The sequence below is a fragment of the Erithacus rubecula genome, assembly GCF_903797595.1.
Source record: "Erithacus rubecula genome assembly, contig: scaffold_244_arrow_ctg1, whole genome shotgun sequence".
NCBI classification, from domain to species: domain Eukaryota; kingdom Metazoa; phylum Chordata; class Aves; order Passeriformes; family Muscicapidae; genus Erithacus; species Erithacus rubecula.
The window spans coordinates 137,394-160,120 of record NW_027636078.1 but is presented as its reverse complement, the minus strand read 5'-3'; the positions used below and the strand labels follow the sequence as shown (position 1 = coordinate 160,120).

Below are 22,727 nucleotides of genomic sequence, written 5' to 3'. Positions count from 1 at the left end.
TCTGGGAGTGGATTATTCCACAGCAATTTCATGGCAGGGATCACATTTGTACTCACGGGTGAGGAATAGCTGGAAGGGCCAGCTGGATGCTGAAAGACTTCTGGGGAATTTAGAAAGATTTTCTTCCTGAACACCAAATTTATCTCCTGTAGTATCAAAAAGAAGGCCTGGCCTTCGCATCCCATGACAGTTTCAATTGCAATTTGCAATTTGCAATTTGCTCCCTGCCAGCTGTCATCACAAACTCATCCCAGTTCAGAGAATCATTTTGGGTTGGAAGAGACCTTAAATCTCATCCAGTGCCACTCCTGCCATGGCAGGGACACCTCCCAATGTCCAGTCTGGCCTTGGGCACTGCAGGGATCCAGGGGCAGCCACAGCTGCTCTGGCAATTCCATCCCAGCCCCTCCCAGAGAACAATTCCTAATTCCTAATATCCCATTCAGCCCTGCCCTCCTTCAGCTCAAGGCCATTCCCCCTTTTCCTGTCACTCGAGACCCTTGGGAAAAGTTCCTTCCCAGCCTTCTTTAGGTCTTGGGACTTAATGTAAGAATTTTTTGTAAACAAGTCTCATTCTGAATAGAATTCTCTCTTTTATTCCCTTAGAAAATGAATTACAATGATTATTTTCTACAAAACAAGAAGCTTTGATCTATCAGATAAGAATCTAGGAAGCACTTTCCCAAACCAACCACTTTTGATAAGAACACTTTAAACCATTTTCTTGTTCCACTTGTGTCACCTTGTAAATGAATTACAAAACCCTAAAGCCTGTCATTCCTTATAAAGACACAAATTAACCCTATCTGAGCATCAATGTGTGTATTTTAATTTAGGTCTTGTTCATGTTTCTGTGACGTTTCTTGGGGCCTTCCAAGAAACAATACCCATTGTTTCTAGATGAGCAAATTCAAGTTCTGCAGAAAGTTTTCCACTTCTGCTTCACAGTTTCCACTGATCTGATCTTTACATGGAAGATTTCTTCCTCTGCAAGATTCTGAGAAAACCAGTGGCAACTGTTTCATCTTCCCTCTAGGAAATAATTTATTTTTATCTTTCGTTGATGTCATTTTTCATCTCACCTCTCTGACTGGGACTAATCAGGCAAATACCATCAAGTTTGACATGACAACTTGTTTAAATGGCTTCAACTCCCTCCTGGTCTGGGGTGAAGCACCTGCATCTCCTCCACAGGGAAATTCTCTGATTTGTACATCTGTGCTTTCATCTAATGGAATCCTGGAATGGTTTGGGTTGGAGAGGAACTTGAAGCTCATCCAGACTCAGGGCAGGGAACTTTTCTCTCTCTCAGATTATTCAACTCATCCCATTTCTCCCACTTCCCATTTTTACTGCTCTGTCTGCCCTCACCCCCCTCCCCAGGTTAAAAAACTGAATTTTTCCATTCCAAAATCCCATCAAGATTTTCAGACCTGGGAAAATTTCTGTGGAGCTGCCACGGGTGACTGGGGGGGGTTGAGTCCCTGCCTTTCAGGTTTTTCCATGCCCTCCCTCCTTCCCCCTTCCAGGCTTTAAATCGCCAATGAAAGCTGAATAAATAAATAAATAAATAATGGAATAGCCGGGATGAATCGGAGCCTCGCTCTTTCTTCACGGGGCCCCTGCAAAATCAAAGGGGCAAATTGATCTGACAACATGCAAGTGCTCAGTGTACACGGTATTAAAATGAATTTCTTGTTCTCTGCGAGCAGCAGCAGCCCGAGGAGTATCTCTGTCCTCAGTGTTTTCCTGGGGCTGTGCCAATGGTGCCTCATTGTCTGATTTCCAAGGGCTGTAATTGAGTGATAATTGCCAGTTCCTCTTTTGAACCAACACTCTCTGATAAACTTCATCACCATTTAGCTGGAAATCTGAGAGCTCTAAACAATTTATTTACCAAGAGAGATACAGACATCTCTTAACACACTGCACCACTGCCTGCCCTCCGTGTACATTGGCATTTGGATGGCGCCAATTAACAGCAGGCTGCAGTTTGGGGTTTTGGTTTTAAATTTTTAAAATAATTTTTCTGGTCTCTGCGAGACACTTCTTCAGGCTTTTTCCTGCCTGTACTGCCAGAGGAGTTTGGGGGTGGTTTTTTTTGAGTGGAGTCAAGGGAATACCTGATTTTAGCCACTTGTTCAGTGAAGAGAAAACAAATCAAGATGAGGGAAAATAAAGAAATAAAGAAAAGTTTTATTCAATTTATGGATGGTATGATGCAGTCAGGATTTTTGCTGGTTTTCTCATTCAGCTGTTAATGTCTCATCTCTCTCTGGAAGTAGCAAACAAAGAATGACAAACTGGCTTCTCCTTTCAGCTCAAAGCTTTTTAGGAAGTATTTTCAGTGGTGGAAAGGTGGATGTGGAGGGACACCTGAATTCCTGCTGATGAATTCCTACCCACAATAGCAGAACCCATTGGATTCTGCATTCCTGCTGCATTTAGTGTAACCCAGTAAATTTATGTCCTGGACCAAGTTTTCAAAAGTATTATTTAAGGAAAGTCCCCAAATGATGGAAACATAGGGGTGGAGGTGAATAGAAATGTCAACTACCTTAAAAAATTGTTATTCTGGGGAGGTATTTCTCCAGCCAGTCCTTAAACTATCCAGAAGTGATGAGACCAACGTTCTTAGAAAATTATCAATGTTTGGGTATTTGATCTATGGTGAATCAGACCCTCTGCCATGCACCAGCTGCCTACTCTCCTTAAATTCTATGAAATCACAGAATATCTGCAGCTTGAAGGGACCCTTCCTAACCAAACCCTGTCCCAGCACAGAGCTCCCAAAAATCCCACTCTGGGCTGCCCTGGCAACTCCTGGAGGATGGGCTGGCCCTGGCACAGGGTGCAGAGAGAAATCATGGGACTGGGACACTAATATATATCATAATTATGACTTATAATATATTCATGTTTTAATATCATATGCTGCCATATAAATACACAATATGTAAGAAAAAAAAATTAGACAGTTGTTTGATAAATTCAATTTTATTTTAATTTCTTTATTCTTAAAGTTTTCTTCTTATTCTCCTAGTTTCTAACTAGTCTTTCTTGCTATTCTGCATTTTCATCTTTCCTATTCTAACTCCTCTTCTCAAGGGGTTTCTAAATTCTTATTCCTATTCCTATTTATATTCCTATTCCAATTCCTATTCCTATTCCCATTGCTATTCCTATACTTCTCTTCTATGAATTCCTAAAGTCTTATAACTATTCTTCCTATATGTATTTTGAAATTATGTTCCTTTGTCTTCTCCATATTCTCAGTCTTCATCATCTTCATCTTCAACAGCGTTGTCATCATCATCTTCTTTGCCTTGGTCTTCGTCTTCATTTTCTTGGTTGTCATCTGCTCTGGGTCATTGTCGTCTTTATCTTCTTCCCTGTCTTCATCTTTGCCTTGGTTTTCTTCTTCATTCTCGTCATCTCCATCTGTCTTGTCATCAGCCTTGTCTTCATATTCTTCGTCTTCACCTTCCTTTCTTCTCCATTCCCCTGGGCTGCCCCGAGCAGCTGCTGCTGCGACACCAGAGGAGCGGGACCGGTGGGAGCGGGGCCGTCCCGTTCCAGCCCCAGCCTGGGGGAGCCGAGCCGGGCAGGGAAAGCACAGACAGAGACTCCATGCCAGCTGCTTGGTGTGCCTGCACAGGAGGGCAGAGCCACAGGGCCACCAGGGCTGAGCCTCCTGCTGCACGGAGCTGCTCCTCATCTCCCTCAGTCCTCGGGCCGTGGCCTCAGGCAGGGACAGCGGAACAGCCCCCGCAGCGCCCGCAGCGCCCGCCTGGAGCGGGAGGGACGTTTCCTGGGGGCACACGGCTGCCCACGGAGCGGCCCTGGGCTGCACGGCTCCGCTTGCTGCTCCTCAACCCAGGCCTCTCGAGGGACGGGCACTGGGAGCCCCTCTGACACAAAATACCTGTATTGCCTCTCTGCTTTGTTTTCTTCTGGTGGCAGCTCCAGGACACTCACCTCGTCCCACTCATCCTCCTCTGGGGTCGAGGGCTTGGACCAGATGCCATGGTCACTCTCATCTTCACTGTCCACCCACATGTGCTCATTGTCACCTTGACTGTCCTCCTCCCTGACATCACTGTCATCACTGTCCCATCGGGCTCTTTCTCGGCTATCACTGTCTTCCCATTCATTCATCTCTTGGTGTATCTCACCATCCTCTTCCCACTGGTACAGCTCCTGGACTCTGACACTTTCTTTGTGTTTGTGCAGCTCTTCATGTGTCTCATGGGTGTACTGGGCAACCTCTTCAACTCGCACACACACCTGGCATTGGTACAGCTCTTGGCTCCTCCTGGCTTCCCACCAGCAAATTTTTTGGACCGTCAGCATGTGCTGTTCATAGGCCTCTGTGACTGTCACATCTTGCCACTGGGAAAGCTCTTCTTTGCTATGGCCTTCCCATGGGAAAAGTTCCTCATCATCATGGCCTTCCCAGCAGCTAAGCTCACGGTCCATTTTGGAAAATGATCTCTCCTCCTCGTCAGTTTGTGACGAGTGGGCAGGTCCTGCCCACTGCCCGTGACCACTGCCCACTGGGGCCTTCCAGCCAGCTGGGCAAGGGACTGGCAGACCTGGAGTTGGAGTAGCCTTTGTCCTTGTCAGTGTCACTGTCTGTCGCTATTGGCGTCCAGTGCAGATGGGTCCTGGGAGCTGCTTCCTGCTCAGAGAGCGGCGCTCCTGGGACTGAGCACTCCAGGGCTCTGCGCCCTTTAAATACCCTGAGTTAAGGGTGGGGCTCCCTGATGTCACAATGGTCTGTGGCCACCACCACGTCCCACATCACAAAGGGCCATGACACGAAGCGCCCGTGTCACCAAGGGCCACCCCCGGCATTCCACGAGCAGTGGAGCAGCCAGGAACTGTCTGGGAGCAGCCCCGGACTCGTGGCCTTGTGGCCCCTGCTGTGCCCAGAGCCCTGAGAGGCTTTGGCCACGCTGGCACACGCCAGCCCCAGCCCCAGGCTGCAGAGCCCTGGGTGTGCATCTGCACTGGCCAGGCACGAGCAATTGGCCCCAGCGGCCAGGCTGCCGGCTGCGCACCTCCAGCCCCGCCGCCAGCCGCTGCCTGTTGGCCCTGGTCAGGCGCTGGATGCGGAGCAGCAGCTCGGGGCGGTTGCGCACGAAGTTGGCATTCGTGTAGTGGAGCCAGCCGCCGGCATCGCCCGGCACCTTGTGGAAGCCGTAGAGGTTCAGCTGGCGCACGAAGCTGCCGAAGTGCGTGGCTTGGAAGGAGTCCGGGCCCGGCCCCGCCCCTTCGCCGCCCGCTCCGTGGGCGCCGCCCGGGCTGAGCAGCTCCCGCTCCAGCAGGGAGCGGTCGATGAGCAGCCCCTGGCCCCGGCTGTCCCAGCGCACGGAGCGGACGCGGGGGCTGTTCACCAGGCGCCACAGCTTGGCGGGGAAGGCGCCGGCGTTGAGCGCGGCGGGCAGCGGCAGCTCCGCCATGGCGCCGATCGCCGAGTGCGGCCACAACGCCCGCGGCGGGCGGCCTGAGGGGGGCGCTGCGCTCGGCCCCGCTCGCGGCCCCGCGCGGGCCGGGCTCGGGTGGGTCGCGAGCAGAGTTCCCGCTGGGAGTGGACAAGGCCGGACGGGAGAGGGCAAAGGAAAAGAGACACTGCACACATTCTCTGGGCCCCTTTCCCAGCCAGCTGGCTGCTGCTGTCTCACTGCCTCTGCCTGTCTGCAGCAGATTTGGCACATTTCTCATTCTGTGGAGATGGAAGCAGCAGCAGGAAGGGGCAGCAGTTCTGTCAGCATTTCCATCAGAGCTAAAGTCCTGCTGCCTGGAAGGATGTTGCTTTTCCCGAGAGGTTAATGGTTTACAATGACAGTGAACTCACACTGCTGTCTTCACCAAGGGCTTTTGCATTTTTCCTTCCTTTTATTCTCTTTCTTTCCACAATCAGGGGAGAGTTAGAATGTAAAATCCCCCCCCCCACAGCCAAGTCTTTTCAATATAATTTTACAAAGTTGATCTTGCAATGAATGACCTGCTTAGTGTCACTTATTTTTTTTTATTTAAACAGTGGTTTGAACAGGAAAGTTTTCAGAGCAGGAAAAAATAGACCTATTTCTTCCATCTATTTTAATTCATGCCAGTTTTTTATTTCTTTATATGGTTAAACCATGAGGGCTCAAGTGGTGGAATATTTATGTATTTGGTGGTATGGCAGGAGCTCATCCCACACACACAGTGGATATTTTCTTTACATCCAGCCTGTCTTGAGTTCTGGCTGACTCTGCCTTCTCTTGCCTCCTCCCAGGTCCTTTGTGAGGAGCCCAGCCCTGTCCCTGCAGCCACTGCCCTGTGGGTGACATGCTGGCACAGGGATTGTTGCTCTCATCACATTCTGGAGCATCTTTTGGAGTGAGTGTTTTTCAAGGTGCCCTGTCATCTTTTCCTCTGTGTGCTGGCTTTCTCACAAAAATTGAAACCCACTACCCAGAAAATCTCTTCCCATTTCATCTTACACAGCTTCAGACAGAGCCTGAATTAGGAATGCTCCTCCTCGCTGGGATGGTGTTTGTCTTTCTTTAAACACAGTGTAACAAACCTCAAAAAAATTGTCCCAGCAACTGACTTACAACGAAATTTCTAATGAGGAGGCCAAAAGGAGAAGACAGGAGTTCAAAAAAGAAGGGACATCTCTCTTCATGTTGCATGGCCCTTATTTTCCTCATGTCCATTTATGTGCTGCTTCATCCAGAAAAGCCTCTTTCTTCAGGCCTCCTTTGCACTCTCTATGGGTCATTGCAGTCAGTTGTTTTTGTTGGCTGCTCAGGAAAATTCTCACTAAATAGAACCCCACATGTCCCACAGTTTTGTAGCCTAGTAAGGCCAAACATTTACAGTCCAAATTATATTTTAATCAATAATGGCCAACATTAAAAAAAGCAAGTTGCTCTAAGTAGTGCTTAGTGAATGCATTTCTGAAATTGTGCCCCCTCACTACTTCAAAACAAACTAAGCAAAGAAAAGAAATAATTTAAATTGTGGATTGATACAGTGTGCTGATAAGAGAACTAACCTGGAAAATTCTGGAATTAATGGCCTACCATGGAGGATATTCAGGTGCATGCTGTGCACAGGACAATTCTACTGCTCCACACTTTTGAGTAGTTCTCAGAAATATTTCTAATAAAAAACACATTGGTAATTCTTTGCAGATAACAAAACTGAGATCTGCAGATGCACACATGTGCAAGTTCTCTGTAATACAAGAAAACATACAGGAATTTGTGAACAGATGCTATTCCACCATTACTTGAAATTGCATTGCAGCATAACACCACCACAAATCCCAGCTATTCATCTTTGAATATCACTGAACACTGATCACTGAACATTAACATTTCCCAAATATCTTTTCCAAGAGCATCTGTGCCCTGTAATTTTATGGCAACACAATGAAGAATATGACAGATTTAGTTTCATGCATCTTCCTAAATCTCATTTATTATCTGCAGTAATTAGACTATTGTTTACCTGCTCTATTTTTGTAGAGGATGTAATTGCAAAGTGAATTTAAAGCACGCTTGGCTTATCATTCTGCTGAAACCCAAACAGGCTTTCCTTTGCTAAAAATAGCTGAAATTCTTCTTTATGTAGCAAATTCAATCAAACTATGGAAACATAAATACCAGATTAAAATTTCTACATGTGCAAGAATACATATGTAAAATGAGCCCATGGAAATGGAAGTTATATCTTGTCAGTAAAAGGCAATATAAGATTTCAGTCTTACCACCAGCAACACTCTATTCCAGAAGAACAACCAGTGAAAGTGCTGAAATATTTGCTCTCTGTGATCATCTGTAACCAGGCAGGTGTTCTCACAGCTGTCTACAGCACCTGTCTCACTTTAATCATTTGGCTGATATTTCAAGAGGAGAAAAATATCTCTTGAAAAAGATCTGTATTTTGAGTGTATACCAAGATAGAAAAGCTTGTTCCTTTAAAAACCACAACAAAATTAAACTTGATATAACCCAGGTGGAAAATTTAACAAGTCCCATTAGATCTCTACTGCTCTGTAGGTAGATGCTGCTACATTGCATCAGGAGTCTTCTGACTTTACTAGGGGAGAGAAATGCTCTATTGCTACTGAAATTCACTTTCTTTGAAGTCAGCAGGGTAATGAGAGAAATATTTTCCCAAAGCCAGTGCTGCTGCTAACGATGCAGCAATGTGTGATCTGCACACATATTATGGGTTTGGAGGAGAGCTTGGTGCTGTGGGAAAGCTGAGAACACATTTGGGGTTTGCTCCTGAAAAGTCCTAAGCACAACCACAGCAATTTCAGTGGAAGTTGAGAAGGCTCACAGCCTTTACAAAAAGGAAGGGCTTCCTGTAAGGCTTTCCTTGCCTCTGTTTGTTTAATCCCCAAATGCAGCATTTTTCTATGACATTTCTCTTCTGACATTAATTCTCCATCCTGGCACTTGCTTTAAGGAAAATGTTGGTTTGGTATGACAGGACTGGAGTCCTGAGTTCAAATCTCATGGCACTATGGATGGGTCACTTTCTTTTCATCAAATTATACCACAGTCATTTTAGAATTAATCTGATAGTGAGTTGCTGAGTCCATGGACATCCTTTGCATGGATATCTCAAGAGAACTGGGTCCTAAACCCTTTATTGATCTCCTGTAGGCATGCATATGCTGTTGGATGTATTCAAGAGCATGGAAATACCATTGCTAAATTGCTTTCAAGGCACTTTATTGCAGCAATTGTACTTGAGTCTATAATACCCAGATAAAAGGAAAAGTAGAAAACCTCTAAATGGCCAAGGAAACAATTGCATTCATTACTGAGTGCTCTATGCAGCTCACTTAGAAATATGACTGGAGTTGCCACAGAGCACACCAAGACCTTCCTGAATTACTGTTCTTTCCAAGGACTTTGCAATAAACATATGATTAATCCCTCCTGTTGGAATTATAAAGTTTTAATTTGTTGCTTTTCTTAGTCAAATATAAAACTGGGGCAACTTCAGAAATAACTGGCTTTGCATGTAGCAAAAGCTGTATCTACTTTTGATGCCTTGTAATTATTTAATGGTTCACTTGTGTGGAATATTTTCTTTGCTACAGATCTGATAAAAAAGCACTTAGATATAAATATTTTTATAATATGTGTTTTAAAGGCAGGATAATTCTATGATACTTTTTTGCCTGACAGTAACAAAGTGTCCTTCAAATCTTATGTCTGAATATAAACTGAACCATGATTTTCAGTTCTTCTACTACTGTCCAGTAATATATTGCATAAAAGTTCTTCTTCAGGAAATGTTTCTAAGTACAAAAAAAATATTTGAAAGTATTTTTCCCCAATATACCTTATACTATATAGTATAGATGCAAAACCCAATAGTGCAGCCTCCCCCCCCCCCCCCCCCGACAGAGCAAAAATCCTCAAGGTGGATTTTTGAGGCGATTCCCCAAATTCTGGGAGATTTTGAGGCCAAATCCCAGATTTTGGCTAAAACCACCTCGTCCTATGTCAATTTCTGGGGCTCCCTTCACCATTTTTGAGGTGAAATTCCCCAAACTTTTCCCCAAATCCCTTTTTTTTTTTTTAATTTTTAAGGTGCTCCCACCTCCCCAAAACCTCCCCAGAAAATTCTGAATTAATTCCCACAATGTCCACACAGATACAGGGGAAGGTTCTGGTGGGGGTTAATGATTTAGGGGGGGAACGTCCCTAAAATTTTTGGGCTCTTCCTGCTGAGTCCTGGGTGTCCCTGGGGGGTCCCCAGGGGTCTCGGTGCCTTCCAGCATCTCCTTGTAGCAGCGCTTAAAAAACTGACCCAGGGAGGAAAATTCTGTGGGGAAAAAGTGAAATAAAAAATGTTAAAAATTAAAAAAATCCCTCCCCCTCGAAAAAAAAGAGGAAAAAATCCTGAAAAAAACTGGAAAAAAACCCCACAAAAAAAAAAAAAAAAAAAAAAAAAAAAAAAAAAAAAAGAAATCCAAAAAGCAGGAAAAAAATCCAACAAACCACACAAACCCAAAAGAAGACCACAAAAATCTCCAAATCCTCCAAAAACCAAAACCCCCAAAAAACCCATTAAACCCCAAAAAACCCCCAAAAATTACCTTAAAACAACCCTCTCCATAAACCCTCAAAAATCCCTAAAACACTAAAAAAAATTTTAAAATCCATAAAAAATACCCTAAAACAACCGTAAAAACATTTCATAACACCCCAAAACCCCTTTAAAAAAACACAAAAAAACCCCCAAACTAAAAAACATACACCAAGAACCCCAAAATTCGACTTTAAACACCCCCAAAAATCCCCAAAGCCCACAAAAAATAAGAAAAATCCCTTAAAAACCCTCAAAAACAACCCCAAAATAAAAATAAAATCCTCAAAAAAACCCCAAAAAACCTAGAAAAATTTTAAAAATACACTTTAAAAAATCCTAAAAAATACCCTAAAACCACGTCATAAAAACAGTTGTAGTGTAGGGTTGGCTGTGTAGGAGCATGGGAGGGAGGGAGGAAAGGAAGAATGGGGAGAGAAGAGAAGTATAGAGAAAAAGAAACATAGAAGGCAAGAAACATAAACGAAAAGACAAAGACAGCCCAGACCCTCCTCCAGCAGCATCCAGGAACAAATGGCGCTGCTGGACTCTCCCCGCCGTTTGAATCCCCTCAGCCCCGCCCCGCGCATGCGCTCTGGGTCCCGTGCAGGCCCCGCCCCCGGGCCCCGCCCCGCCCGCGCGCTTTAATTGCGGCCGAGCCGCTCCCACCCCGCTCCATCCGGGAATGCTCCTCCTGGGATGGGGCGGGATTCTCGCCCGGAGCGCTGCGCCGAGTCCAGCCCAGGGACTGCTCCCGGTGCTGCGTGGAGCCCGAGGTGCTCAGGTGGTACCAGGGGCCGGTTCTGGGTTTTGGCGGTGTCCGCTGGGGGTTCGGAGCGGTGCCGCCTCTCCCCGGGCCGGCAGGGTGCGGATCGCGGGATCGGGGCCGGGATCGGGACCGGGATCGCCGCGGGCAGCAGGAGCCGCTCAGCCGGGGCCGGGCACGGTTCCACTCGGGCTGCTTCTCCAACACCTGCCAGGTGAGATGCTCCCCCTCCCCCTTGCTCTGCAACTCAAAAAGCTCTGCAATGGTAAAACCTCTTCTCTTAAAATTCAGCTGAGAACTTTCCTATTTATTTCCAGATTACAGACTATATTTGGGTTGAGAGGGATCCTAAAAATGTGACTCTCAAGTACATGGTACATTTGAGAAGTGAGCTCACAACCTTAGCATTACCAGGACCCTGCTCCAACTGACTGAGCTACTCTATGGGTTATGAGCATGAACCTCCCAAGGATGGGAATTCTTGGCACCAGCAAAACAACTGCATCTCCTCTTCTGCTAAAGCTGCTTTACACACCAACCCTTGCGATGGCTGTAGGGTACAACAGGCTGGTCCCCAACATGACAGCACCAAACTCTTCCCATAACCCTGATTTTCCTGGCCTTTCCAGGATTTCCCCAGCACCTGTAAATTTGCTCTTGCAATGTCCCTTTGCATAGAGAAATGAGCAGAATACGTTGTGAGGCTTCCCTTGCTGCATGACCAAAGTTCCTCTGGAGTGTGGTAGAGGGCATTTCCTGCAGGTGAGTGTTGTCAAAATGATGGCAGCTGCTGAAGCTGGGGCTGCTTTTGTGGCCCAGAGCTGCACAGAGGCCTCAGCGTCTCCTGCTCGTTGCCAACAATGTTCCTTGGTGTTTGTGTGTGTCCCAACTGCAGGGAATGTGGGGCAGGAGGAGGCTAGGAGCCCCTGAAAGGGACCCAGCAGCTCTTGTCCTTGGGCTCTGCAGGGGAGGGGCTGTGCCCAGCACATGTCCCGGGGATGGCGCTGGGGTGCCCAGCCAGCGCTGGCACGGACACGGCTCAAGGGCTGCCCGTGGCTCCTGGGCCAGGGGCTGCTCTGAACAGGCACCTGGAGATGCTTCAGCCTGGATACAGGCCACTGACAGCCCAAAAGCACCCCAAGAAACAGCTGGCATTACCTGGTGAGGGGCTCAGACAGCAATTCCTTGTTCCAGCCTCCCAGTGCTCCCATGCAGCTGCCAGGTATGTCCCAGCCACCCCAAATCCCTTCCCTTCCAGCCTGAGGCCATCATCCAGCAGCAGCATTAAAGCCAAGGCCATCTTCCCTCACAGATATTCAATCCCAAGCATTAGCCTGCAGAGATGCCTTAACATCAAAGGTTTGGGTGGGATGAAGTTTTGTTTGGATGAAGGTGGAAGTTTCCAGGGAGCCAGCTGGAAGTGCAGAAGGGATGGAAAGCTTTCACAGGTGGGTCCCACTGGAGGCAGGGATGTGCATCCTTTCCTGAGGGAAAAGAACTCACAGTGACCACTGCTGAAGCTCTGAAAGGAACTGATGTCCTCCCATGGGCATGGGGGCTGCCTTGGCACGGGCTGGGAGTGCCTCTGGCCCTGCCTTCTCCTGCTTGAACACATCACCTGGAGCCTGAGCTCAGGGGGGCTAAATCAGGTGAATTCCAGGCAACTCTGTCAGGTGCCCCTCAGGGACATGGGTGGGGCTGGAGAATGAAGGTTTAAATAGCAAATTCTTTGGAATATATGCCTGTCCCGATGCTGCTGAGGTTGCTTGGAAACTCTGCTGGTTCCTGGCACAGCTGGTATTCAAGCAGCAGCTCTGCATGGGAATATCCACCCTCCATGAGGCACTGCGAGGTTAGGGCAGCAGGAATTGAGCAGGGAATATGGGGCTATGGGATAATTCATGGGAACTAGAAAAGCTGACAGTAAAACCCAAATCTGAGCACTGCACAGAGAACAATCTTTGTGCTGCCCTGTCAGCTCAAGGCCCTGGGCTGGGAAGTTTTGGGAGTCAAACGTATGGAATTATACAAATCCCTGACTCTGGGCTGTGATCACCTAGAGAGATAATTCAAGTCCCAAACAATTCTTCCACAATCCACTCTGATGGAAAGTACCCTGTGCCTGCCTGGAGCTCTGACCTTGCTTTTCCTACCAGCTCCTGAGCAGTGTCAGGGCCACCACAAGGGCTTTAAAATCCAGATAAGCCCCCAAATCCCACACAGTGACTAACCCAAGTAAAGAACTGCATTGTTGTCATTAAAAGCTCAAAACTCTGTTATGAATTCTATGAAACAATGTAATGGAGTCCCATGAACTTCACTCATGCTCTTAGTTTCATTTTTATGTCTTTTTAATCCCTCATTTGGCAGCTTGTAAAACTTATCCTGGAATTCAGAGGTCAAGCAGGGTTGGCTTTGGATTGACCTTCACCTCTGGTCCCACTTTGTGCAAACACAACTCCTGCCAGGGTGAGTGAATTCATCACCTCAGCTTTCCCTCCAAAATATCCCCTCCTGATTTCCTTGCAGATGAGCTCAGATCCACTCCTCACCTCCCCTGGTCATCCAAGGGTCCATTCTGTTCCCCACAGTGACCCCAGGGAGGTCCCTTTGCCTTTCTCCTGCCCCTCTCCAGCCTGAGGCCGCTCCTCTGCTCGCTCTCTCCGGCCTCATCCCGCACGGAGCCTCTCCTCTCTTCCTTGCTGGCTGCTGCCAAGGAAGGAGGACACAAAGAGTCCCCAGTGCTGAGCCCTCCCTGCTACCCCTGGAGAGCCCTGGCTGCGCTCCCCAGGGGCCTTGGCTTTCCCAGGGAAATTGTCTGCTGGGCTCCCTTCAGATACCTCAGCAATCCCCTCAAAAATGCCACCTCACTGCCCTTGACATCCCCTCACATTTTCCTACACAAACATCTCTTGTGTCCCCTCTAAACTACCCTGGGGTTTCAGCTAAGTGAATGACATGACCCGTGCCCACTGCTCATGATTCACCCAACCCAAATTAAGAGCAAATACTGGTTGGGCTTTAAGAACTTGAAATAACTTTGAAGCAAAAGAAATCACCTTTTTCTTCTATTTTTTTCTTTCAGATGATGGTCTTGCCTCTGTGGATGTGTGCTGGGCTCTCACTGCAGGGGACTGTCAGGCCTGAATGGCTGTGAGTTTGGGCTCTTCACACTGGGGAATCTGAAATAATTATTAATTCAACCACAGAAATGTTTTCAGAAACCTTTCCCTTTTCCTACCCTTTGCTGCTCTATCTTCTCTTTGTGCTTTGATTTTCCAGCTGTTCCCTGATGCCATTTCCCCTGCCTGACTTCTGTGCAGCTCCTAGCTGGGAAAAACTGAGATAATTTAGAGGGGACAGAGGTGAGATTTTTTTAGCTGGATTTTTCTAAAATTTCTACTTATACTGAAATTGTTTCTAATTCCCAAGTGAGAAGAACATGAACTCATAGCCATTCAGGACTGATAATCACTGAGGGAAGTCTGGCATAGTATTAATAAGTAACCTTTCCTGGAAGCAGTTATCACCCCAGTCCTCTAGCCTTGGCAACTTTTTACCGTGAATGGACCCAAGTTCCAAATTTCTGTCACCTTTTGTTAGAAGGATACTGGACAGTAAATCATAAAACACAATTTCAAAATTGCATGAAGAATAACAGGCCCAGACCAAACCCAGCCACCACATCACCAGTTTTGGGAGAAATAGTGATAGAGTTTAAAATACTTTCTCCCTCCATGCTATTCAGTCCTTCACTGTACATCCCCAGAGAGGATTTACTCCACCTCTTGTTCCAGACAGCGCCTCTCTCTCCAGCACAAATCCCACTGGTCACAGACAGAGCAGACCTAAGGCAATGGTTCCAGCAGCTGCTGCAATTCCGAGCTCTCTGTTCCCTGGATTGCTCATCCAAGCACTCGTGGCAATCTCACCTCAGCCCAGATTCTCTGTCCTCAGAGGGAAATGCAGCCTGATAGGACACGGCTCTGGCACCCCATTTCCTCTTGTTCCTGCTGACCTGGAAAGCCACAGGTAAAGGTAGTCCCTCAGACCTTGCATCCCTGAACACCTGGAGAGCTGGAGTTTCACCCAGATCCCAAATTCCCTAGGCAGCTACTCCCAGCAGGGAGGAAAAGAGGAACCCTGCATCCCTCTGGCTTAGCCCACAGCATGGGCAGGACCAGGAGCCCTCCAGCACAGACCCCTGGTGCTGAAACCTCTTGGCTTTGGCTGCTCAAACACCACAGCTTTTGGCAAAGGTGGGAGGAGTGTAAGGACTGTTTCCTGTGCTGAAAGAGAGGAGGAAAAGACAATGAAGTCCACTGCAGAAGTCAAAGGATCCCAGCTTTCACACTTGTGCTCTGATTGTCACTATGGGGTTTTATCCATGACAGGTGACACCAATTCAGAGTGCCCTTTTCCAGCATGCTTATTCCTAACTATTCCAGACATTAAAAGAATGCAGGACATTGGCACACCAAGGCTAAGAGCAGGGGAAGCAAGGGAGGTGTGGGGGGAGAGCTAGAGGAGTGAAGGAACAGGCATTTTCTTGTTTTGATGGATCAGTGCTGGGAACTTGGCAAACAAGTGGTGCTGCATGCATCAAGGACATAATGCCCATGGTTTGGTTCTTTTCCTTTGCTCATAGCCCTTGACTTCACTCCTTCTCCAGAGGGGCAGAGGATTCCTCCAGGCTAAGGGTGAGTCTGGTCCCACTCCAGGGATGTGTTCAGTAAAGAAGGGGACTTGTTTAGAGGAACTGACCACAAAAATCAAATGCAACAAACACTGAAATGAACTCCATTGAGCTGCAAAACCAAGTATTCACAGAGGCAGGGGCACGAGGTACATGCAAGACCAAGAAGTACCACTGCACTTGTTTTTTCTGCTTCCCTGTATTTTAGTTCTGCTTCACTTCACAGCTGTTATTCTGCCAAGATCAGTTCCATTTTCAGAAGCCTGTGTCATGCGTAGTCAAGGCTGGAAATCCTCACTTAGGATTTCCACATCACATCTTGATTTGCCAGGAAGCCTGTGCACACAAGATACCCATTTCTGTGATAGCTCAGTCAGAAGTCATGCAACCCAGCAACTTGCTCCTCACTACACCCCTTGGAAATAAATTTAAAAGCCAGAGAAAACAACAACTGCACAACAACCCACGAAAGACATAGTTTACTGCAGCTTCATCTTAATATCCTTTCCAGTGACGGAGAGAAAGGAGGAAAGCTGTTCTAGTTCTGCACCAAGCAGTTTGAAACAGCCAACATTGCCCTCACCTGCAGCTTCCTTCCTTCAGCCTTGCCCTGATTTGTGAGGGGCCAGAGGCACCACACAACCCAAAAGTATCAGTACTCACACCCACTGCTAGTAGAGACACCTTCATGGTCCATCTTTGGCCAAACAAACCCCAGGATGGTTTTGCATTCCTGGCAGAATTGGCCAATTTCATTCCCTGTTGGAGTCAGTGGGTCAGGGGTTTGTCTGAATTCCTCAGAGAGAAATCAGAATGCAGGGACTGAATGAAATCCTGTGAAAGAATGTATTAAGCCACTTGAATTGAATATATTGAGCCACTCACACATAACTTTTAGGATAAGTAAGTGAGTCAGTAAGTAAGTTTTAATATGGGCTCTAGTGCTTTTAGCAAGTGAAAGGTTTCAAATGCCAAAGTTGCAGTGCAAGTTCTACTGAAGGTTGAAAAAACATGCTGATGTTTTCAGTTGAGGCTCCAGGACCATGGTTGTAGTGAGTATATAGACATACTAGAGCTATAGTAAGAATATGGTTTGCATTTTTTGGATAGAATGAAATAGGTCGTATGCGTAGTTTATATGCAACAGAGTGCGTAAAGAAAGTAGAATTCTAATAAGTTAAAAAGTGGTGGTTCGAGTTTGTGTCGTACCTTGTTGGGAAAATTCTGTATAAGAGTTGGTATTAAGAAGAGTTGGAGCTTTTTAGCCATCTGTCACTGCAATTTGTCAATTCCTTTTGCCATTCCTTCTGCCATTGCATTTCTGCTCAACCTTTGAGACTGATGTGATATGTAATAAGATGTGCTTTGTAATAAATAATCTTTTTAGAAACTATAAGCTGCTTTGATCAGTTAAGATAGCTTGACAAAGTTGGACCAAGAGCTCCAGAGGTTAATAATCTCACGCTCCTTGTCAGAGGTGTGAAGCTGGATGGATTTGCTGTGGCTGTGCCGGGATGGCCGCAATCCCCACTTGGCTCAGGGCGCCTGGGGCATGGGCGAGGCCTGGCTCTGGGGGCTGAGCTGGGGAGTGCCGGGCTGGTGGGGAACACAGTGAGGAGGCTCTCTGGGGAGGAAGAAGGCTCTGCCGTGAGCCACCAGGCCAGGCCTAGGTTTGCCTGCTGCCCATTGGAGAGAGAGGAAGAGGAAGAGTCCATCAGGGCTTAAATGACCTTTTGGGACTTCTGGTTCTGGTGCCAGCTTGGCTGGCAGAGCAAGGTCTGTGCCCCTGCCAGCCGCTGGCTGTGGCAATGCAGCCAGAGCCCTCCCTGGTTTCACTTCAGGAGAGCCCAGGTGGCCTTTGCTTCAGCTTGAAAGGGCAGCTCTTGTTTCAGTGTTGCATTTCTTGGTTTGTTCAAGCCCCTCCTGGCCCTCCAGTGCTGGAAGACACAAAGTTACCATGCTGAAAGAAAGGCAGGGAAAGCTTGAAGGCTGAAGGGATCACTGAGATTTCCCCTTTTCCCAAGAGCTTTCTTCAGCTGAAGCTGCTGGCAAGGACCAGACTTGACAGCCCGCAATGGGTTTGTGCTTGTTTTATTTTTGGGGTCCTGCGTGGGACGTGGTTAGCAGGTGCTGCACAGGCTGCGGCGAAGCATCAAAAATGCCCGCCCAGCACCCAAGGGTGCCGCAAGATCTGCTCCAGCTCTGGCCTGTCTGCGGGGGACTTGGACTCCTGTCTGAGGCAGGGGCTGCGCCGGCGGGTCCCACTTCCCCCGGAGGGCACCATGTCCCCCAGGCAACTGGCCAAAGGCAAGGAGCCCTTGTGCAAGGCAAAGGAGGCCGGCAGAGCAGCCCACGGCCTTGCCGGCCAGGCAGGCCGAGAGGCCGGGGCCCGGCTTATGCAGCCCCCTCTCTGCCGGCAGGGCCGGCTGCCCTTTGGCACGGGGCAGATGCCGTGCCCCAGGAGCCGGCAGCCGGCTGAAGGCTGCAGCCCACGGCCCAGGAGGGAATGGGGCCGTGCAGTGCCCGGCACTGGGAGCAGGGCCCGGGCTGGGGGCTCACTGGCAAATCGTGTGAAGGCGCGCTCCTGGAGGAAGGTGCTGCGACTGAAGTCGATGAACTTCAGCTCGCCGCTCTCCGGCCCCACGAGGAGGTTCTCCGGCTCCATGTCCCGGTGCAGGACGCCGCAGGCGGTGCAGTGCCACACGGCCTCCAGCACCTGGCAGAAAAGCCAGCGCGCCACCTCCTCGCACAGGAACTCCTGCTCCAGCAGCAACTGCAGGAGATCCCGAGATGCCTCCGGGCACTCCATGACCAGCAGGAAGCTGTCAGGCAGCCCTAACCAGTCGAGGAGCTGGATGATGTAGGGGCAGCCAGAGCCCACCTTCTCCATGAGCACGATCTCCAGAGGAACACGGGTGCCGTCGGGCTGTGAGGAGGAGACAATGCCTCCAGCAGGCCTGATGCTGCCCTGTGGCTGCTGCGCTGGCTCCTGCCTGGGATGCCCTGGTGTCCCCCCCACCATGGGCAGCCTCCCTGGTGCTTGGGCTTCGTGCCAAGCCCCAGGGGATGCTTGGCAGGTGGCCCCTGCCCAGCCCCAGCCCGATCTCCAGTATTGCCAGGCCTGCCATGCTTTGGCTCTGGCTCTGAGCCCATGCCCACCATCCCCCGCCAGCCACTGCCGGGCTCTCGGCTGTATCCCAGCCCTCCCCGGCCCGCCCTGTCCCGCTGGTCTTGCTCATGTACCAGCTCGTCCCACTGCTGGATGCTCTCCTGGGCCACGTGTTTGATGGCCACCTTCAAGCCATGGAGAGAGGGGGGCTGAGCTCAAGCCATGTGCCTCCCAGTACCTGCCCTATCCGTGGGGTTGTCTTTGTCTGGGACTGGGTTGCACTTGGTGGGTGATGCAGAATATGGAGAAAGAAGATGTGTATTTCAAGATGACCTTGTTTTGGGGTGAATTGCTCAAGACACTGTGCTTGTTTCCATATCTGCATCTATGTATCTATATATTTTAGAAGTTTAAGTTTGAGGTAATGTGTTGGCATGGGAAGGAATTCAAGGTGGAACATGTTGTGGGTTTGGGAGGGCTTTTTTGGTGAATTATCTCCCATTTGTTACTTGAAAAGGGGGATGTGGAGAGGAGAGGGCAGTTGAGAGCAGTGGGGAATCAATGATGGGCAGTTGAGTTACAAAAGAATTGGCCAGTGACCCTCCCACTTCATTGGAAGCTTCCAGGGAGGGAGAGCGGGATTGGGCACTGGCTTGATGAGGGAAGAACCAGCTGGCTATGCTAGGAGCAGGACACTTTGGGCAGGTTTTGGTGTTGGACCCAGCACTGCTTCAGAATTCTCCTTGCCACCCATGGGTGAGCCCGTTGCTTGTGGCAGCTGCTGGTTGACAGGGACTTTTCAACACTCCCATTGCCAAGAACACCCTCACCATCTGTGTCAGTGCTTCAGGGGAAACCGGACCACTCCACTTATTCTCTTTCTCTCTGGAGAGAGGGAGCCCCAGCTGCTGTTTGACTGGAACCTCAGCAAAGCTGCCACACCAGGATACTGCACCAGACAGGTGAGAACCAGGAAAACCAAAGCCCCATGTTCTCTGTCGCCGAGGGTGCCGTCAGCCCCAGGGCTGGCTCAGGGCTGGCAAGGCGGCCCCTGAAGCTGCCTGAGCCAACAGCGCCCCCTGGAGCCACGGCAGAGCTGCTGCAGCCACTCTGCCCCGACAGGAGCCTGCAGCGCCCTCTGCCGGCTGTGGCCAGAACTACAGCAACGGGAGAAACTGCTGGATGGGTGGGACGTGGGACTGCTTTGGGGGGTTGTTGCCCTTGTTTTGGTTGTTTATTCTCCCTTGTTGCGTGTATATATATATATATATATATATATATATATATATATATATATTCCAGTAAAGAAATATTATTTCTTTTCCCATATCTTTTCCTGGAAGCCCTGAAATTTCAAGTTATAACAATTTGGATGGAGGGAGCTTTCCATTCCAGGAAGATTCCCAGCCTTCTTGGCAGACATGTGTCTTTCAAATGAAAAGTGTGAAAGCTAAGACAGAGAGTACTGTGGATTTAATTAGCATATGCACTTTGATAACCAAGTTGCCTTGGCAAGAGCAAAAAGAGCTTTGAAGATTACAAGAAGATTGGATCAAGACTGGCAACAGGAAAGATGATTTAACTCAGTAGAAGGGTAAAGCTTGTCTGTGTGATGTTTAACTCAATGAATGCAGTAAAAAATTACTAGCCTTCCTAAAAATGGTATATAAGCATATGTAGCTCACAGTTAATTGAGATTCTGATCATAAGTCAGTAGTTCCTGTCTCTCTCTCTCAATCATCAATAAACCAGGACAATCTGTCATCATTAATGGAAGAATTGACCTTGGAGGTAAAGGAACTCACAGAAGCACAGTTTCATCCCTTGCCTAGGAATTGTTCCTGATCGACACAAAATAGGGTCTTCTGTGGTTTGAAGAATAGTCTTTGAAGGATTTCTACACACCAGCTTTTACCTCCCTCAGAGGGCCTCTTCCTACAGTATGTCACACCAGACTGGACCAGTTCCTATGCAGCTGACATCCATCGTCACCAACAACAGGACCACTTTAACCACCACTAGTGAGAGGGAGCATGGATCATTACATTTTTCTCACATAAGATATGGAACAGAAATCCCTGCTTTGAATCCTACCAATTCTTTCTCAATATGTACATACAAGCAAAGATGCCTTGCACAAAATCTGCCTTCTTGGATCCCTGGTGAACAATGGCACAAAGTCCAGCAGTGTGCCCAGGAGGACAATGCTAAGACCAGTCCTTTCTGACCCTTTTGTAATAACTGAGTGATGGGGCAGAGTCTACCCTCCCACAAAAGCAGGAGGAGTGGCTGATCTGCCAGAGAGAAATGCTGCCATCCACAGGGATGACATTTTAACAACGGTGACAATTCAATAACAAGTGCTGAGTCCTGTCCTTGGGAGGGAGCAACCACCAGTATCTGGTGCAACAGGCACCAGTATCTGCTGGGGGCCAGCCAGCTGGAAAACAAAAATTTGCCAGGGTCCTGCTGGACACCAGGATGCCCATGGGCTGGCAATGTGCTCCTGAAGCAATGCAGAACAGCATCCTGGGCTGCACTGGGAGCTGTGTCACAGCCCAGGGAGGGAGGGGATCCTTCCCCTCTGCCCCACACCAGTGAGGCCAGCCCTGGAGTGCTGGGCCCAGAGCTGGGCTGCCCAGTATAGGAGACAGGGACAGACTGGACAGAGTCTAGAACGAGGCCAGGAAGGTGATGGAGGGACTGGAGCATCTCTGCCATGAGGAGAGCCTGAGAGAGCTGGGACTGTCCAGCCTGGAGCAGAGCAGGCTCACGGCAACACATTCCTGGGCAAAAATACCCGGGTGGGGGCTGCAGAGGGGACGGGACCAGGGACAGCCCCAGGGACCACAGGCACAAAGTGAAACACAGGAGGGGCCCTGTGAGCTCAAGACACACTTCTGCACTGGGAGGGTGACTGAGCAGTGGGGCAGTGCCCAGGGAGGTGGTGGAGTCTCCATGGCTGGAGAGACTCAAAAGCCACGTGGACACATCCTGGGCAGCTGGCTGGGCATCCTGGCAGCTGGGGGGCCCTGGTGGAGCAGGGGCTGGGCAAGGTACCTCCAGCCTCACCCTGTCATTCTGTGACTCCGTGAAAAAACAGGTCGCAGTTTCCTAAGGACAAATGAAAAAGCTCCACACATGGCAGGCTTCTTCTGCCATCACCAAAATGGTTCATGTCATGGGTCTCCCTTCTGGAGATTCCTCCCTGGTGTTAGGATGCCCCTTCAAGGTCACTCCTTGAAACTGAGAGAAATGTTTGCCCATGGTCATTGGTTTGGGTGAGTAGCATCCATCTTTCATTAAGAATTGGTCTGGATAGAATTGCTTCAGTGGTGTTTGAAATATAATGCACTATACTAGAAGTTATAGTTCTCTGTACCGAGTAGTAAGTAATTCTGACAAAGATCTTTGAGTTTAATTGTGATCATAATAAACACTTTATTTGTCTATAAATATATCCCTCATCCTAAGGAACACGGCTCTATAAAGGTTCAACTACACCTATACTATCCTATAAACATTTGATTAACACCTATCCTATCCTATCCCATCCCATCCCATCCCATCCCACCCCACCCCACCCCACCCCATCCCATCCCATCCCATCCCATCCCATCCCATCCCATCCCATCCCATCCCATCCCATCCCATCCCATCCCATCCCATCCCATCCCATCCCATCCCATCCCATCCCATCCCATCCCATCCCATCCCATCCCATCCCATCCCATCCAATAAACTATTGATTAACACCTATCCTATCCTATAAACTATTGATTAACACCTATACTATCCTATAAACTATTGATTAAGACTAAGACAGCATTCCACTGCTCGCTGGCTCCTCTCTGTGAAGTTTAAGAGGCAAGGTGGTCCTTTCTGCTCCTTGTGACTCAGTGGGACTGTCTCCAGCCTGCTCCCTGTGCAGATCTCCAGGTTGTCCTGTCAGGCCCAGGCCAGCTGTGACTGCAGCAGGGACACCTGGAAGAGGCACAAGGCCCAGCTCAGACAAGCCCACGCTGGCAGCAGCATCTGCAGCCCCA

At 48.7% G+C, this 22,727-nt stretch overlaps 2 long non-coding RNA genes across 6 annotated transcripts; one reads left to right on the top strand and one right to left on the bottom strand.

Moving 5' to 3' along the window:
• The first annotated feature begins 12,039 nt into the window (after positions 1–12,039).
• On the top strand, positions 12,040–15,659 carry LOC306815829. 5 transcript variants are annotated; one of them, XR_013777483.1, is made up of 6 exons: positions 12,130–12,324; positions 13,247–13,345; positions 13,962–14,029; positions 14,159–14,241; positions 14,678–14,908; positions 15,525–15,659. It is a non-coding gene; the product is annotated as an uncharacterized lncRNA (long non-coding RNA). The 5 variants fall into 5 exon arrangements; XR_013777486.1 differs by lacking the exons at positions 14,159–14,241; positions 14,678–14,908; positions 15,525–15,659 and adding an exon at positions 12,040–12,098 and having other exon boundaries at positions 12,189–12,324; positions 13,962–14,143; XR_013777484.1 differs by lacking the exons at positions 14,159–14,241; positions 15,525–15,659 and having other exon boundaries at positions 12,131–12,324; positions 14,625–14,810.
• A 2,583-nt stretch (positions 15,660–18,242) lies between these two features.
• LOC306815826 lies at positions 18,243–18,867 on the bottom strand. The gene is made up of 3 exons (XR_013777480.1): positions 18,816–18,867; positions 18,454–18,498; positions 18,243–18,345 (listed from the first exon to the last, which is right to left on the bottom strand). It is a non-coding gene; the product is annotated as an uncharacterized lncRNA (long non-coding RNA).
• Between the last annotated feature and the right edge of the window lie 3,860 nt (positions 18,868–22,727).